A 19,656-nucleotide genomic window follows, 5' to 3' on the forward strand; every position below is an offset into this window, starting at 1 on the left:
ACACACATACATGCGCACACACATACACATACACACACATTCACCCACACAGACACACACATGCGCATGCACATACACACACACACACACACACACACACACACCACGTCATGCACACACAGTAATGAAGAATAGAGACTGGACAGATGGCAATGTTCATAAGAGAGCTTGCTGTTCTTGCACAGGACAAACATTCCACTCCCAGCACCCACACTCACAGCCCCCAGTAACCTTTAACTCCAGCCCCAAGGGCTCTGGCTACCTCTCCTGACCTACAAGTGCATCTACACTCGTGTGTTCACACACAGTTTGAAAATAATACATTTTTTGAAGTCAGGAAAAAGTTGGTAGTCCCTGAGGGATGCGTCTGTTCCCAGGGGAGATGCTCATGGTGAGGCAAGGCAGGGCACGATCTCAGGCAAAGACCTCCAAACCTTAGCCCTCAGCTTGATCTGACAGGGAAGCACCAGCTCCGTTCTATCCCGTCTTAAAGGAAGTTACACTTCTGACCTACAGACAGCAGACACTGGTTTAGAGCCACTTTCGGAACTGTTAAAAACCTGCAGCTCTTTTCACCCCAGGGGATAGGATGTGAGCAGGGTGGGACCAGGAATCAGGGGCAAGCCTCAAGAGATGGGGGCTATTGTGGACAGCAGGGAACCCACATAGACTTCCTGGTGGGACTAGAAACTAGCTAGCCCCACCTCTATGGATGTCAGTGTGAAAGGTTTCTAGAAAGTAGACACAAATCCACTGGACTGAGTCATACACTACAACTCCTGGTGTTCACCCAAAGGCGCCCTCTCAACACATCTCAGAAATAGCACAACCATGTTTACTACGGCACTGTTCCTAACAGACAAGCCAGCCTAGCTGTCCAGCAGAGGAGAAACCGAGAAAATGTGGTTTTTATACACAATGGAATGTTTTTTAAGCCATAAGAATGAAGTCATGTCATTTGTAAGAAACTGGATGCAACTGGAAACAATAACATTAAGCAAATTAAGCCAATATGAAAAAAAAAAAGGCTTCTCTCTCATTTGTGGTTCCTGTGTTTTATACAGTCCTGGGGAACGATGTATGTATTTATTAAATAAAAGTGGGAGTGGGATTGTCAAAGGGAACAGAGGGGCAGAGGGGGGATAGTAGGAAAACGGGAGAGATGAGGAGAATGCTCAACAAACGCACGGAAGAAATCTAAATTTAAAATAATGTTTTTGGAAATGGAGACCTTGCAGCAGCTTGAGATGCAGGAAGGAAGCGGTGGTATAAGCCCTTGATAATGACCACAAAGCTAAGTTGTGTATATGCTAGAAAAATATAAATAAAAAAAAAAGTGAGGGCTGGAGAGATGGCTCAGTGGTTAAGAGCACTGACTGCTCTCCCAGAGGTCCTGAGTTCAATTCCCAGCATCCACCTGGTGGCTCACAACCATCTGTGGTGGGATCTGATGCCCTCTTCTGGTGTGTCTGAAATGTACTCACTCACATGCACTAAATAAATAAATCCGTTTTTAAAAAAAAAAATGTGAAACTGGGAGGGATTTTCGGGACTCCAGATAAAACTCCCAGGATCCACTTAAGGGAGACAAGGCAGGACTAGGGGTGTGGTAGAGCACTTACTGAGCATGCTCAAGAGCTCAAGATCATGCTCAGTTCCTCAGAGGAAACACTTCAGCGTGTTTAAAATATGTGAACTATTCCCAGGGCTACAGGCACACGCCACCATGCATGCCTATCCAAGTTTTCTTCCAATTCAAACCAAGTGTCGGTACAGTAACGTTAATCTCTAACTTCTTCCTGGAGCTGACCCTGCTTCAACTTTCCCTGAAGAGTTAGAGTTGCCTTTTTCAGTCAGAGGCAGGATGATGGGCTGCTGGAAGGAGGCTCCTTTACCCAAAAGGCCAAGGACGTCGAACCTGTTGGTATCCTCTGATCGCCTTCAATGCCTTCCCTCTTCCCACCAGCTTTTGCCCCCCATACTCTGCACCTTGTACTCTGCATACCTCAGCCCAACCGTGGTTTGCTTCTGTGTGTCCCTGTGTGTGTGCGTGCGTGGGTGTGCACATGGGTGTACACATGTGTCCGTGTGCATGTGTGTACGTGTGTGTGCATTGTGCCTTGCACACACAAGTGTGTGTGTACATGTGCATATACATTTCCCCATTTGTGTGTGTGTGTGTCTGTGTCTGTGTCTGTGTAACTTCATATGATGCTATTTCCCATTTCCCCATTTGTGTGTGTGTGTCTGTGTGTGTGTGTCTGTGTGTCTGTGTGTCTGTGTAACTTCATATGATGCTATTTCCCTCATATGATGTTATTTGGTGTGTCTTGTCTTTGTACTATAACTTCCTGGAAGTCTGAAAGTCTAACCTGTCGATATTTAGCTTATGAGGTTTGACTAGAACCCAGTCTCATTAAGTCTGAGGTTTTTGATCAATTTTTCCTTTCTTTTTTCACAGACTATTTATACTTAAAATAGCGATGTGTCCATGTAACTTTTCTTTTGATGTTTTAAAGAAATGAGCTCTATTTCTAAAATGTCACCTTAAGGATGAGATACGCTGCTGTTTTAATCTCTGGCAGTTTCACCAGTGCGTTTGTCTCTATTATAAGCAAGATGCGTCTCTTTGTTTGCTCTCCTCTGTGGTCTTGGACAGGTTTGGGACTTTTGCTAGAGTTTTCTAAATTAATAAGCAGAGAGCCTGAATTCTTTTTGGTAGTCTGAAGGCGTGTATCTGACATTGCTTCAACAGCAGGCAATGAGAAGGATAGCCTTACTGGGTACTCACTTTTACGCCACGCACTACGCTCAGCACAAATTTTTTAAAACATGTTTTAGCCCCACAATAACTCACGCCCACTGGCGAGCTCTGTTTTCCTGAGGTGGAAACCAACCCTTAGCAAGCACAGCTGCTAAAACTGGGTATCAGGATCCAGGCACTGACAGGCTGACTTCAGAGGCCTCTAATGCTTCTTCTTTGAATAAAGAGGCTGATTTGCATGTCTGATGTCCTGCTGGCTGCCCACCTGGCTTGCAGCAGTTACCCTCTGGAGAGCCAGGTGCTTCGTGAATGACATCTTTCAGATTACATCACCCCTCATTTTTCTTGGGTAGGGGGTAGCAGACAGGAAGCACTGATGCATTTTCTGGGGCAGCTGTGTTTTGTCTAAACAAGACTCTCTTTAGTACCCTGGGGGTACTGGCACACAGACCTAACCCCTACCAGGCTCCCACTAGAGGAAGTTCTCCTGTGGTGCCCATGTGTCACTACGCTAGATTCTGAGAGCTGGCACCGCTTCCCTGACTATTTGAATGTCTTTCTGGATTCGATTTGTCCCAAGGTGAACTCGGTTAAAGGAATATCACACTTAAGAGCTTTGCCCCTGAATGGGCCAGGACAGTGGAAAAAAATACAGTTTATCCATTTCCCCTTCTGCCTGCTGAGCACTGGACAGCTGGGAAAAGTCCTGAGAGGTAGAGTCACTCAGCACTTGGTGTGTCAGACACTCAACTGTCTTGCTCCATCTCCATCATTTTCCAAACTCAGGTCCAAATATTGTTAGGGAAGGGGTTGGGGGAGCTCCTAGCTGTATGCCCAAATCACCTATAAGAGGCCAGTGGCACAATACCAGGGACACAGGTACCTGATCACATGACATGGATCATGTGCCAACCAGAGTCCTACTGCTGATAGATAATTGCATCTGGGGGCTCTGCTGGGTGATAACCAGCAGGGATTTTCATAAGATAGCAGCTTATGCTCCCTGTATATAGGAAAAGATACCCAATAGTCAGAAGCAGTTTCAACAAAGACAAGACAGAGTGGATAAAAAGTTGGTGTCCTGTTTGCATGGCACAGAGGCAGGCATCAGTGTCTCGAATGTCTGCAGAACTCACACTCCTCCAGCTTTAAGCGCTGATCTTGAGAATGGGAACTGCCTGGCTTGGTCTGACTGCCGTCGCCGCTGTGCATGCTCATTTATTCAGAAAGAGTGAACCGCATGTCTGATGAGTATTTAAGGTGTATATTCAGAATAGACATAAGCCTGTCCCCTTCTTCACAAACCCGGTGGGGAATGGGTCTGAAGAGGTGTCTAGGAGTTGTGACTATGGTGAACAGAACAGGCTTGGGGGCCGGGAAAGATTCCCCAATGCATGCTCAGAGGTGTTCAGGAAAAAGGGGGGGGGGCCACTGGGACAAGGAGGGATGTGGGCTGCTATAGAAAGGGTATCACAATAGGTGAGTGAGGGGAGCTGACACATGACTGGTGCATTCAGCAGGGGCCAAACGACATAGGTCTTAGGAGAGCACAGTAAGGTGCCCACAAATAAATGGAAGAAGGTGTCATGTGTAAGTGACAACCTTCATTTTGTCTGAATGCTGGATTCTATCATATACTTACAAAATGCCTTCAAAATGTGCCAGAACACATTTATTATAAAATCCTGGTCTGATTATTAGCTCTGAACAAGGAAGGACAAGAAAGAAAGAAAGAAAGAAAGAAAGAAAGAAAGAAAGAAAGAAAGAAAGAAAGAAAGAAAGAAAACAACCCTAAGACATCTTTTATAGGGGTCTTTAAATGGAAGCCAGGGTGGATATCACCAGAACACGAACATTAGCTATTAAATAAATCTAAGCCTTAAATCTAACCTTTGTCATAGCAGAATATGAGAAAGGTCTAAAAGGTCACATCTCACAGAGGGAATAACCGTTCACAAAAGGGACTGGTCTAATATGATCAGCATGTCAAAGTTCATGTCCGCCTTTGGGGAACCCCAGTCTATGGGGCATTTTCTTATTGATTACTGAGGACTGATGTGGAAGGGCCCATCTCACTGTGAGCAGTGTCAGCCCTGGGCAGCAGTGGTCCTGGATGGAATAGGAAAACAGGGTGATTACTCTTCTCTCTCTCTCTCTCTCTCTCTCTCTCTCTCTCTCTCTCTCTCTCTCTCTCTCTGGGAAACAGGAGAAGTTAATCTGGGGGAGATGGAGCATGTAGAAGACTGGGAGGGGTGGAGAGAGGGAAACTGCAGTCAGGCTGAGAGGAATAAAAGTTAAAAGGGAAGAAGGAACGAAGAAAAGAAACAAAGGGGAAACAAAGAAACAAAGGAAGGAAACCAGTCGAGTAGGCGGGGAAAGCGGGCCAGTAAGCAGCCGTCCTCTGTGGCTTCAGTTCCTGCCTCCCAGTTCCTGCCTGTCTTGAGCACCTGCCTTGAGTTCCTTTGGTTAGAGATTATGACGTGGAAATGTGAGCTGAAATCAATCCTTTCCTCCCTGTGTTGCTTTTGGCCATGGTGTTTATCACAGCAATGGAAACCCTAACTAAGGCAAGAATGCACCACCAGGTCTGGCTCATGCTAAAAATTTTAAAGAGAAGAAAAGCTCTTTCTCATATAGTTTTATTTACTTCAAATAAAAATAAATATTTGTGATCTGGTGATTTACAAATATTTAGTCAAGGAGGAATTTCCTGACAAGCTCCCTTCTGTCCAAGTGGCCTCTCCCTGACCCAGCACACCTTCCCCGGTGCCACAAAGTGCTTCTTTGAAGATCTTTAAGAAGTGCCTTCCTTTTTTTTTTCTTTTATTTAATAGTGTTTACCTTCTACTTGTGTGTCTTTTCATTTGCAGTACCCTCAAGTACAATAAGGATTCAGGCACACTAAATACAGTTGACGGTCAGTTCTGCCATCCGTCTTCTGAGGTGATGTTTTTCCATGTTCAAAAGTCCATTCCTCGGTCAGGGGACATGGGGACAAGGTGGATATGGGGTGTGATCTATTTCTTGGTTTTTCCTTGGATAGAAGTGGGTGAGCCCAAGCCCAGGTGGCTTCCATCCTTAGCAGGAAGACTAGGCAGAGGTCAAGGTGACCACATGGAGAAAGATCTTGGGTGCAGGTTCAAGAAGGAAGTGAGATGAATTGTTGGAGGGTAAGGAGCTTATTAAAAGAGGCAAACTGACAGATAATAACATGCTAGGAGCTCTGAGAAGAGTGTAGTCCCCCACACCAGAGACAGATGGTGAGGTCTCTGAGGAGAGCAAAACAGACCCTCACAGAGAAGGTAGGAATCTCTTCTTACACCTTTCCACAGATGAAGCCAATGTCACAGCCTATCTGACTCACAGAACACAGGGAAGAAGGTTGGAGGGAGGGTGGCCACTAATATCTCCTTTGACTTAAAATCTCTTCCCCAAGTGAGGCCTGAGGCCTGAGCGTCTGTTAGTTAGAGATTCACAATATCTCAATCGCTTTGGATATCTGTAGGAGAGGAAGGGCTGCTGGAGGTACGATGGCCTGAACAGCAGCTACATTGTAGCATTAGAGTCTTACCGCCCTAGGAGGGACCCACAGGGCCCCAAGAGGCTCCCACTCACCTCTGAGACTTTGTACCTAATAGTGTAACAAACCACCCTAACATTTATTGGCTTAGTACAATAATCATTTATTATTGTTCCTGACTGTAGGCATTAGCTGGACCAGTTCTAAGGTTTGGCTTCTTGGCTGACCTTGCTTGGGGGGGTTCATGGTTACCTGGCAGATCGGCTGGAATCTAGCTGTTGTCTGGAGTGAAAGACTGACTGAGCTGTGTAGCAGGCATTTCTCAGGAAGCAAGCGCTTGCTCACACAGTCTTGGCAGGGTTCCATAGAGCAAATAGAAGCCCCAAGGCCTCCTGGATAGGGGCTTGGAACAGACATGGCATTACTTCAATTGTTTTCTGGTGGTTGGATCCAGTCACAAATCCTGCTCAAATTCAAAGTGGGAAAAATCAAGTTGACCTTGTGGTGGGAGCAGCCCAGAAATCAAGCCGTAAAGAAGAATACAAGGAAGGATGGAAAATCAGGCCTATCTATCCCTGCTCCTGAGACATAGGCGTGTTTGTAAACAATGTCTTCCAAAGGGCAACTTATTCCCCAAATGACATCTGACAAATCTAATTGTCTCAGATAAGATGATTCTACAGGTGGCTAGCTGATAGTGTTGTATTTTATAAAAATAAAGAGGAGAGAGGGGATATGTTTGGTGGATGTGCAGTCAGGTGTGGGGGAAGGGAGTGGTGCCTCTGCAGGACCCATGCTGAGGCATCCCTTCCCCCAGAGGGACCAGGCACACAATGGGATGGAATAGAATAGAGTTTATTAGGGTATAAAAGAGTTGAGAGGATAGTAGAGACAGAGAAAGGCGGGAGGGTGGGGGGTGAGCATGGAGAGAGAGAGAGAAAGAGAGAGAGAGAGAGAGAGAGAGAGAGAGAGAGAGAGAGAGAGAGAGAGAGAGAGAGAAGGGAGGGGAATGGGGAGAGAGGGAGGGAGCAGGAGCAAGAGGACAGAGAAAGAGCAAGAAGACAAGAGAGGTGGGGGAGGAGGGAGCAAGCAGCCCCTTTTAAGCTGAGTCAGGCACACCTGGCTGTTGCCAGGTAACTGAGGGGCGGAGCCTAGACAAAATGCCAACAGATAGGAGCAGAGCTCTCAACTAGGGATGCAGAGATGCTGGGGTGCTTTGAGACTTCTCTTGTAGCTGGAGAGTTAGGGAGAGCTACAGGAAGGAGGGCTGTTATTTTCCTATCAGGTCCTCCAACAGGTGACTTGAGTGTCACATGACCAGCTTCCTCTCTAGCAACTGGTCCAAGAGAGTGGAAACCAGGCAGAAGCTGGCCTTTGATGATCCCATCTAGGGGGCCATACTTGCTACATCTGTTCTCCATGGGAAGCGAGACTCCTCCTTCTCCGAGGAGCATCAGATAGTTCCTGGGAGCTCTGCAAAGCCACTGTGCTGTAAGAGCTGCCAGTCACGACTTAGGAATTAAGCACCCTGTGTAAAGCACAACAGTAGCTATCTGTCACTAGAAATGGAATCTCAGTTCCCGCATCACAGTCAGCAACTTAAGTCCTGGGGGCACAGGCCACAGCCAAGGAATCCTCAGACTTAGATTGGCCCTCAGAGCTTTCTGAAGGGCTGCAGAGGCTCCAGTCGAGTTCACATGTTCCACTCTGAAGTGTTCTAGCAAGTACCCCAAAATACCCTCGTGCTTGGAGCATCATGACCTTTCCTTCTGACATGGAGGACTGGGGCTCAGAACTGCAGCAGCCAAGGCTGCTCCAAGGGCCGGCTTCTACCCAGCTCTGCAGCATGCTCGCATAGACCTCAGAACAAGGGGAAGTATTTGCACCTGTTTTAGCTTTTTGTTCCAAACAATAGAAGAGCCAATCTCCCCTCCCACTGAGTGAACAGAGAAATTGTTGTTCTTCAAAGTGAAAGTGTGAGGTTTGCTTGGGTCCCCGTTTCCTGTTGGACCTCGGAGCTTTCTTAAGACGTGTCCCGTTTTGGCTCCATGTTCAGACAAGTCTGTCCCATCAGGGTACCGAGATCATTGCCAGGTCACCACAAAGAAGTGCTTTGATTTCATAAAGTTCTAGGGAAGTTTCAGAGTCTCGCTGGGATGACTGGCACGATAAACCTGGGTCACTCGGTCCTGTGTTATTGGGCTGCAAATGAGATGGAGCGCCCCTTTACGGGGGTGAGGTGTCAACCACAGTGTCATTTCCCCATTTACCAGGGGGGAAATTAGAGCTCCGAGCTGGCAACATGGATAAAGTCTCACAACCTGTAGAAGTGAGCTCTTCGTACCTGCTGCCCCAACTCTGCATGTTGGTAAAGGAAGACTTCGTTTCCACCCAGCCCTCACCTCAGTGCTGCCCCATCTTAAGTGTCTGCCTAGCCCTGTCCTACCTGACCATCAGCTTTGGAAGTGATAGGATAGGAGCAAGGGCCACCACGGACAGGAAAGAGAACGTCTGCCTCTCTGCTAAGATAGAAACCCCATGTGGAGTTCTGGTCTCCAGACACTGGAGCTGGGGCAATCTGAAAGTTTGCATGGCCTCTCCTCATCCTATGCTGCCTGTGCATGAGGTTTGAACACTAAGTGCTTTCTCAGGGTCGTTATGGAGGAGAGTTGAATGGCTTCTGCTGAGCACATGTTGGGGAGGAGCTCCCCAAGACCCCACCCCCAAGGCCCACCCTCAAGACTCCACCCCCAAGGCCCAGCCCCAAGACCCCGCCCTTTTCAGAGGACTTGTTGGTAGCTGATTGCTGCTGAGATAGAGAGGGTCACTCTCCTTTGTGACTATTAGTAGATTTCTTATGGGTGACCACAGGCCATGCACATATAAGTAGCACCAAATAATAGCAAAACAGTGCAAATAAAGACATGGAGCTAGGAGGAAGATGCGGGGAGGGGCAGAAGACCAAGTTGGATGGGGTGGATGGATATGAACAATATATATTATATAAGAGTGTGGAACTTAGAAAGAATAAAGAACAACATTGGGTTGTTGTTGCTTTTGTGTTTTGTTTCGTTTTGTTTTAATTATCTATTAGTTGTGTTGATACCTCCTTCCTTGGAAGCCCTCATTCTAGAAGGTTCCAGATGAAGTTGCTGCCTTGGGGCTCCAAAGGCAACAGAAGGCAGTGGATGGAACCACATAGGGAGGAGGAACTCAAAAAGACAAAGCCAAAACCCTCTCCTCAGATAAACAGGCCTTCCAACTGGGGGAGCAGAGACCCCTGGAGCAGGCGGTGCTCTCAGTCCTTATTCATGAAGCCGCAGCAGGGAAGGGCTTGGAGCCTTACGCCAAGGAAAACTTCCACTGGTTTTTCCAAAACGTCTGTAGAGTCCTTCTGATGAAGGAGATGCTGGTTGGGGCCCAGAGATGGACAGAGATATCGGTTCATAGCTACGGGTCTCCTGCTGACTGCACAGACCTTGGTCTCTCCACACACAGTCACAGTACAGTTCCCTCTGGGCTAAAATGAGCCAGGCAGACTGGATGTGGTCCTGCACCCAGACCAGGGTCTGTCGCAAGGATGCAAACATGCTTGAAACGGCAGGTGGCACTTGAACGTCAGGCAGCTCTGTAGCCTCCACGGTGCCAGGGTGGAAGGCGGCTGTGCAGTGGTGTCCTGGGCATCAAAGTCACCGCCTAGATGGTCTCAGAAGACAGCCCGGGGCCAGAACACACAGGGTATGGAGCCAAGCGAGGTTGGATTGGAATCTTGGTTTCAGGCAATTAATCGCCATTGTGGCAAGCTGCCCCATTTCTTGATTCCTCCCTTTCTTTATCCAGGCAACGTAGACCATGAGACTTACCTCACAGCCTCCAGATTAAATAAAAACGGCTTGGCTTCAGGAAGTTACAAGTTGAACATCCCTTCCCCAACATTCTTAGTCCAGAGCTGTTTCAGATGTCAGTTGCTTTAGACTCAGGATGGCCAACTTGAACCCGCAAATGTCAGCCCATAGCCTCCTCCTCTGGTCTCCTCGACATGTCCTCACTGCAGAGCGTGAAAAGTCTACTTTCCAGCCTCAGGTTTTTATGACAAGGGTAGAAGCAACCTGGGGGAAAGTGAAAGAGCTGGTGGCCCAGGAGGGACTTTACCCACTAGAGATAGGACCTCCAGACCGCCCCCCACCCCAAAGCCATACTCTGAGCTACAAAGGGACACTTAGATATCCAGTAGATCAGCAGCTCAAGGCCACTCTTGTCTTTGATCTGCCTCAGAGGTCCAGCCCAGGAAGACACTTCTCATCCAAGGTCAGGAAGCATCGCAAACCTCTCTCAGCACCTGATAGATGTAGACTCAATGAGAAACTCACTGTGATGTTCAAACACAGCTTAGAACCACCATGGGCAGGCGTTTCAATGGGGATTATCTACATCACTGTGGCCTGTGGATGTCTGTGGGAGGTTGTCTGATAACCCTAACTGATTTGAAAAGACACAGCCTGAAAGTGGGCAGCACCAGTCACCAGCTGGGGACCCTAGACTGTGTAAGAGTAGAGAAAGCTGGTTGAGCACTAAGCATGCATGTATCCGTTCTCTCTGCTCTTGATTAAGCTGGCTGAGCACTAAGTATGCAGCATCCATTCTCTCTGCTTTTGATTAAGCTGACTGAACACTAGGCGTGCAGGCCTCCATTCTCTCTGCTCTTGATTAAGCTGGCTGAGCACTAAGCATGCAGCATCCATTCTCTCTGCTCTTGATTAAGCTGACTGAGCACTAAACATGCAGCATCCATTCTCTCTGCTCGCAACTATCCATGTGATGTAAGTACCTGCCTTGAGTTCCTGAAATGAGGGACAGTACCCTGAAGTTTTAAACTGAATAAACTTTCTTCCCTAAGTTGCATTTTACACATATGTGTTTGTTTATTTTTTAAAGGCAGCCACAGAAATAAAACCAGCAAAAAATGCTTAGATTAATGCCCACCTCAAATACGGTCAGTGTACATTAGCTCTGTCCCCTTGGTGTCCAGCCAGCCCGAGCAGGTTGAAGATCTCACTCTGAGGCGCACAAACACCATAAGCATCTATAAACATCTACGGGTCAAAGAGCCAAAAATATTTGAGAACAATTTTCTGGGTCCTCTCTGAACCCTAATAGCCACAAGGAGAACCTTAAATGTCAAATCCAGGACTTCCCAGGTTCCCATCCTCCCCCTGCAAAATACTGTAGAGAAAGAAGGGAGCTATTCAGTTCCCCACCTCTTAGTCCATGGAGATTTACAGAAGCAATGCCTCCATCATCCCCCTCCGAGGAAACACTCAGAAACAATAATGGAATGAGTCTTGTTTTAAGAGGCACTTAACTGAATTAAAATCAATATGCAGACAAGTCTGCCACGGGAGCTGGCATCCGGAATGTTTTACCAGTAGAATTCTCTGTTTTAGAAGATACTGCTCTCTGTAGGTCAGGAAGGCCATGAGGCAATATCTCTGCCCTTTACCATGTTCTAGGATGTGAGGATTAGAAAACCTGTGAGCCCACTCCCTCAGAGTCAGACATCAAGTGGCTGTTTCCACAAGTGAGCCCAGAGAGAAGATGGAGGGTGGGTGCTTTCCTGTCATCTGTTTCTTAGGTTGAGATCCCGCCCTACTTTGACTCTGCCACTCTGACAAATACCACAGCCAAAAGCAACTTAGAGAAAGAAAGAGTTTCTTATTTGCCTTTCACTTCCAGGTCACAGACCATCATTGAGAGAAGTCAGAACAGGGAGTCAAGAAACAGCTTGAAGCAGAAACCATGGGGGAATGCTTCTTGCTGGCTCACTCACTGGCTCTGACTTCTTTATACAGCCCGGGACCAGCTGCCTAGGGAATGGTGCCGCCCACAGTGGGCTCGGCTCTCCTCTAGCAATTAGCAATCAAGGCAACCAATCCCGCACAGGTATACCCACAGGCTAGTTCCATCTAGGCAATTCCTCAGTGCACGGTTTTACACTTTCCTCTCTGCTATGTCAAGTTGACAAAACTCACTAGGTCAGTTCTCTACAAGGAAACCCTGACCAAAGACATCACATAATGATGATGTCCTAAGTAGTGCTCAGATGGTGAACAATAGGAATGAGCAAAGCTGTCCAGGGTGGGAAAGGCACAGCAAGACATAGCAACCCAGTCTATTCAACTCACCTCAACCACCAATCACTAAGGCAGCTCCTAACGTGCTCAAATCTATCGTGTTACAAGCAGCGCAAACATACTGTGCCTTAGACTGGCTCATAACCCTGTGGCTTGGTCTCCCCCACCCCCCTGCCCCCAAAGGACCAGGAAAAGTCGTTAAGTTCTACACAGATCTCTAGCAAGATAGAATTTGAAACCTGGTCATTAAACAGCCTAAAGCAATCCTTAAGTGTATGGGCCAGTCACTCCAAACAACTGGCTGGTTAACCGAAAGCGGAAAACCAAGAAAAAAAAAACCTGGAAAGTAGAACCTATCTCCTGGGGCAAGCTTACTCCAGTACTTAACTCTATTTGTAGTCTTTTTTTAGTACATTTGAAAATGCATCATGAATGTTTTGCCAGCTTTTATATCAATAGGTACCATATACATGCCTGGTGCCCAAGGAGACCAGAAAAGGGCATCAGATCCCCTGGACCTGAAGTTCAGACAGTTGTGAGTACTAAGAAGTAAACCCAGGTCCTCTGTAAGAACAGCCAGTGCTCTTAACCACTGAGCCATCTCTTCTGTCCTGTTAGTTGGTATTTCTTAGCTTGTCCTACAGACGAGTCTTTCAATTGTTCTAGTGATGGACCAATTACTGAAGTTCTTGGCTTTTAGGCAATATACCCATAATTGTACACCCTGAAATATGGCCCATGTCCCCTTCTCTGTCCTATGGGAAACTTTTGAAAGCGTAATCCTTGGCTGGTATGTGATTCAGTGTTGAACCAGCTGCCAAGACAATGGTTCTGTGTCTGTGTTGCTTCAGGATCGCTGTAGAAGTCTTGACCCTGCATGATGCATTGGGAAGGGGTAAATGCTTTAGGAGATAGGTCTTGGTAATGGGATATTAGATCAATGGGGGCCTGCCCTTGAAGATGATATGGGACCTGGACCTCTTCCTCACTCCCATCTCCTTGACATTGTGAGGAAAACACACTTGTTCCATTCCACACACAAGGCATCCCAAGATGCCATGCCTCACCACGGGCTAGCAGATCAAGAGCTGAAATCATGAGCCAAAGCCATTTCTACTTTCATGTTTGGTTTCTTGGATATTTGCCACAGTGACAAAGCTGGTTAGAACACAAGTTTAACTACCAGAAGAGCACTAAAGGGAGGCCTACATCTGTGTACCTCCATTTCTGACCCATGAGATAGGCACAATAAGACCTTTCAAATAAATCCATTAACAGCACAAATCCCGTGGTAGCCACAGGGCCCTGGGCATAGCCCTTGTGTCCACCAGGTAGAGCTCTGCATTAGAGCCCTCTCTGCCACACAGTGCAGCTTATATGTGGTGATTGCGGATGTGGCCATTCATGACGGTATTGACCTGCACCATTCAAATGGCTGGCTACTCTCTGCCATGACATGAGTATCTGTATGACTCTGATAGACAAGCTCATCCAGTTTTGGATTGTGTAATCTTAAAGAATTTACAGATTTCATGGCTCATGACAAAGAAAGATAAAATTACAGTATGGTGAACTGTAGTGTAGGGTTTACAGAGTGGAGCAGGGAGGCCTGGTGCTTTTCTTATAAAGAGTTACCCATCCCATCTTGTGTGCAGATTTCCCAAATACTCAGAGAGTGAGCACTCTTTTATTTTAGAACCAGTTGTTCCTCCTCCCTTCTGCCAGGCCAGGCATCCTCGTTTGAATCAACAACAACCAGATTACAAAGGCATATGGCCCAATAAAGGGCATTGTTGATACTCTATGGATAATTATTCTTAAACAAGAAACTAACAAAGATATGTAAGAATGGGAAACTTAACTGTTTCATATATAAGAATTAGTATACCATAGCTGTTTCCTACTATAGCAATATAAAAGAAATAGGATGGATGGATGGACAGATGGTGGATGAATGGATAGATGAATGGATGATGGATGGATGGGTGAATGGATGGATGATGGATGGATGGGTGAATGGATGGATGGGTGGATGGAAGAAGGAAGGAAGGATGATAGATAAATGGATAGATGGATAGATGAATGAATATATGAATGGATGATTGATGGATGGATGAATGGATAGGTGATGGATAAATGGAGGGTGGATGAATGATGGATGGATGGATGATGGATGAATGGATAGATGAATGGATGATGGATGGATGAATGAATGAAAGAATGAATGGAGAATGGGTGAATGGATGGATGGACAGATTTTCTCTGATGTGACCAGGAGCCCTGAGATTAGAGTTTAGTTCTCTGAGTTGTCTATAGCAACATGCTCTGAATGTACCCAAGCTCACCTGACTCCCGGTCATCAGGTATTCAGGGAACTTGTTACCCAAGGCCCCTGTTGGAGGACTCACAGCATCATTGCACAGCAGCAGAGTCACCAACATAGTTACCAGCCAGCAAGGATCCCAGTGTTCCTCTTCTACTGGGTAGCATATGTAGTAACCTCCAAGATGATGGTTGCTGCATTAGCCTTGAGAACAGGAGTCTCATAGATGACTGCATCCCATAGACACAGGTGCGGTGACTACACTCACACTTAGGATTCTTCCCAAAAAGTCTCATGTTGAGCTGCTGTGGTGAGCTTCAGGAGGCAGAGGCAGGAGGAGTTTGAATTCAAGTCTAGCCTTGGCTACACAGTGAGACCCTGTCTTGAGGAAACAAGAATCCTACACTAGAGAAGAGGGCCTGGGGTCCACTGGAGGACCTTAACATTATCTAACTTTCCAGGGTTCTTTTTTTTCTTTTCTTTTATTTGGAGCTGGGGACCAAACCCAGAGCCTTGCGCTTGCTAGGCAAGCACTCTACCACTGAGTTAAATCCCCAACCCCCAGGGTTCTTAACTTGAGAGCCCAAAGGGACCACCGTGCAGGGAGCTTCCTGCCAGTGCATACCCAGGCTGCCTGCTTTGGTTTAGTAGGGTTATGTTGCGGTTAAAATAAAAATCGGCAGAACTGGTTCCTGTGCATACCCTGGTCACACTCTCGATGGTTCTGGCTCCAGCAGGCCATTGGAACTAGTGCTAATTTATCTCAGCAGCTCCACGCTGCCCCCATCTACTTTCTGACCCACTGTCGGTTGAGTTCCAACACTGCACCCTGGCAGGCTGTCCCACCCTCACTCACAGCTCTCTTAGCTGGTTTCTACCATGCCAGGCATTCCGTGGTGTGCTCAGTGCGTCCGACCACCTCACACTCTTGAACTCAATTAAGTCGCCACATGAAAGGACATATCACACAATACCCTCTGATCCAATTGATAAGATTTAATTTGCCCATCTAGACAACACAAAGTCCTGTACATGTCTGTACCTTAAGAATAGTCATAACAACCTGTAATATGTGCAGAGAGGAATCTTAACATCTGCTGCCATGTTCTCTCAGCTCCCTTGCCCTTGCTCCATTGGCTCTCTAAAACTTTTCTCCCACCCATCCTTCCTTCTTGTCCAATGACAGGCCTGGTTCTATCCTATACCTGCCTTTACCTGCATAATGATATCAACCTACAGGTCACACAGGCACCACCGCCATCAGCATCTTCCCTTTAGCCTCAAATAGATTAGAGAGGCACTGCTGTCTAGTGAGACACAGCTCTCCACCAGGGCCTAGGGCTTGAGGAGAGCAGCATTCACTTAATGTCCTCGGCCAGGGCCTGTGCACAGCTGGTCCTCCCAGAAGAGTCCGCTCCTGGTTAGGATCCGGAGACAGGAGTTCAGGTTCATCGCCTCTGAACGCTATTAAGCAAAAGGAAAGCAAAGCATTCGGAGGCCACAAGCAGAGTGGGGGAGGTGATCGCAGTAATTTCAGTGCTTCCCAGCAAGAGGTAGACACTAATTTATTCTCCTCTGTGTTTACCTATTCTGCACATCTCAAGTAAATGGGGCAACATATGTATGTGACATGGACCCTGTGACTGGTTCCTTTCACCTAACCTTTGAATTTCAATTGACACCTGTGCTGTGATATGGGTCAGCACTTTCTCAAGGTTGAACGCTATCCCATCCCACGAAAATGCCATCCTTTGTCTACTCGTTGATCGGCTGGTAGAGCCTAGATTGTTTCCTTCTGTGTTCAGCTAAGGGCAGGCGTTCCCTCTCAACCATCAGTCATGGTGCCCTCTGTTCTGTGCTTGGCATTGGCTAGAAGAAGACTGAGTGAGTTTGTGGATGAATGTATGAATGAATGAATTAATGAATGCTTGGATGGATGGATGGATGGATGGATGGATGGATGGATGGATGGAGAGAGAGAGGGAGAGAGAGAGAGAGCATAAGACAACAGCAAAGGGCATGACACCATGTGTGTATTACCTGTGACATATATCAAAGCCTAAGTCTCACTGACAGAATGTTCAAATGAGAAGTCTCCTCATGCCCTTGCTGTGCCCTGTACCAGGTCCACGGGGCTAGCGTTGTATCAGGACATGGGAATTTACACTTAAAGAGACAGTGCAGAGGCAGGTCTGAGCTCTGACATTTGGCGTCCTCATGCCCACTCAGCCTGCCAGCACCTAATAGAATGCCTTAGCACTCCAGGTTCCTTCCTGTAAACTGAGAATTAAGAGGGAATCGAAGTCCTCAGACAATGGAATTTATACCCCGCCTGGCATGTTGTCGAGCCATTGCTAAGCAGAGCTCGTCTGTGAAAACCACCCACATCCTTCAGCCCTGGTCGGGACACCAGGGGGTCATCTCAGGCAGGTGCCGTGACCTCATCTGACGGGTGATAAAATTCCGGCTTCCAGAGAGCATAGTTTATTTCAATGATGACACACATAGCTGTTGCATATCTGAACCGAGAGTCAAAGCCTACCCGTGAATGCCAAATCTCGCTAGCAGGAATTTCTCAGGCCCTGTCAGGAGAACGGACCTCTCAGCTGACTCCTCACTGAGGAGAGCTGCTGGTGTCTTCTCTGGGAGTAACTTCTCTTACCCTCGAGTCAGGTTGCTAGGGGCTTTGCTTGCCTCTGGCTCCTCTGTTAATTAGGGAGTTTGGGCTGAAACACCTCCAGATAGAACCCTCACCAAAGAATGCTAAGAAAAGGATCTTAAAGGAACATCAAACTGATAGCCAGACATGAATACCTGAGGGTCATTTTCAGTTTGGTAAACGCATATCAAAACTAGAAAATGCCAAGTCGGGCTGGAGAGATGGCTCAGAGGTTAAGAGTACTAACTGCTCTTCCAGAGGTCCTGAGTTCAAATCCCAGCAACCACATGGTGGCTCGCAACCATCTGTAATGAGATCCGATGCCCTCTTCTGGTGTGCCTGAAGACAGCTACAGTGTATTTATATATAATAAATAATTAAATCTTTAAAAAGAAAAAAGAAGGGCTGGAGACATAGCTCAGTGGTTAAGAGCATTGACTGCTCTTCCAGAGGTCCTGAGTTCAAATCCCAGCAACCACATGGTGGTTCACAACCATCTGTAAAGAGGTCTGATGCCCTCTTCTGGTGTGTCTGAAGACAGCTACAGTGTACTTATATATAGTAAATAAATAAATCTTTAAAAAAAAAAAGGAAAAAGAAAAGAAAATGCAAAGTCAAACCTCCAAGTTCAACCTGGCTCTTAGAGTAATCCCACCGTGGAACTCACAGACATTCTGTTTCCAAAGACTGCTGCTATGTTGGTGGCCGGGTAAGACCCTTCTCTAAGTCTAAAATCAAACCCTCCTGTGAATGAGAGGAAGGAAGCCAAAAGGCCAGAGAGGCTCACTGGCTTCATTGTCTGAACTTCCAAACACCCCCACGGTGTGACAGAGTCTGGAACATGGCTCAGCTGGCTGTGTGCCCAGAACTGGGGCAGCCAAGGTATGTCTGGAAAAGAAGGCTTCTTCAAGGCAAGCATCCCTCGTGCCAGGCAGGCCAGCAAAAGGAGCTGCTGTTTGCAATCCCCTTACACAAGGCTTCCGCGAGCCACGCCTGCTCGTTCAATAAGTGCAAAGTCAAGAGCTCTTGAGTACCAGGCACTGAGAGCATGTGTGTGTGCAAAACGGTGCTTCCTGTCTTGGGTTGTGGTCCTGTTTGTTTGTTTAATGTTAATTGATGATTTCCTATCTCAAGCATAATGTGTGATTGCTATGAAATTTCAATTGGATCACAATTCCCTGTGATCTCCAGAGAGGAACCTTGTCTGCTTCCCTCACTAGCTCAGGAAAAGTGAGGCTGGGAAAAGGGCCAGTTAGTGAGTCAGCTTCAAGTCCAGTTCAAGATCTCATAGTCAAAATATTTTCAAAAGATTTTGTTGGGACGTTGCTTGCAAAATAAATATATAAATAAATGAATGAAAACTTGTGAAAATAGGTTGGCTTTATGCTACATTTAAAATCATTTGGTATTTTCATTGTGAGTTTCAAAGACTTTGAGGTAAAAGCTTGATGGTGTGATCAGCCTCTTTAAAACAGCACTCCTGGGGCAAGAGAGATGGCTCAATGGTTAAGAGCACTTATTGCTCTTTCAGAGGTCCAGAGTTCGAGTCCCAGTACAACCATTTGTAACTCCAGTCCCAAGGTATTTGATGCCCTTTTCTGGCCTCTGAAGGCACCAGAAATACGCACAGTGCACATACATGCATGCGGGTAAAATATACATACACATAAAATAATAAAATAAATGAATCTGTTTTTAAGTAAAATATAATAACTGCTGATTAATGAAACAAGAAAAGTGAGTATTGGGCAAATAGCTCCTGAGTGAGGGGTTTCTTAATATATAATATCCTACACCTTTGCCTTTTAAAAATTAGTGTGTGTGTGTGTGTGTGTGTGTGTGTGGTGTGGTGTGTGTGTGGTGTGTGTGTGTATGTGTGTGTGTGGTGTGGTGTGGTGTGTGTGTGTGTGTGTGTGTGTGGTGTGGTGTGGTGTGTGTGTATGTGTGGTGTGGTGTGTGTGATGTGTTTGTGGTGTGTGTGTGTGGTGTGTATGTGTGGTGTGTGTGTGTGGTGTGTGTGTGTGTGGTGTGTATGTGTGGTGTGTGTGTGGTGTGTGTGGTGTGTGTGTGTGTGTGTGGTGTGTGTGTGTGGTGTGTGTGTGTGGTGTGTGTGTGTGGTGTGTATGTGTGTGTGTGGTGTGTGTGTGGTGTGTGTGTGTGGTGTGTGTGTGGTGTGTATGTATGGGGTGTGTGTGTGTGTGTGTGTGTGTGTGTGTGTGTGTGTGCCATGGCATGCATGTGAATGTCAGAGGACAGCCT

General features: G+C 46.8%; 1 protein-coding gene across 1 annotated transcript in view; it reads left to right on the top strand.

Moving 5' to 3' along the window:
• The window catches only part of Itga9 (integrin subunit alpha 9), a 309,149-nt gene that overhangs the window by 222,245 nt on the left and 67,248 nt on the right, over window positions 1–19,656 (top strand).

Source organism: Rattus norvegicus, chromosome 8 (genome assembly GCF_021556685.1).
Source record: "Rattus norvegicus strain SHRSP/BbbUtx chromosome 8, alternate assembly SHRSP_T2T, whole genome shotgun sequence".
Lineage (NCBI taxonomy): Eukaryota > Metazoa > Chordata > Mammalia > Rodentia > Muridae > Rattus > Rattus norvegicus.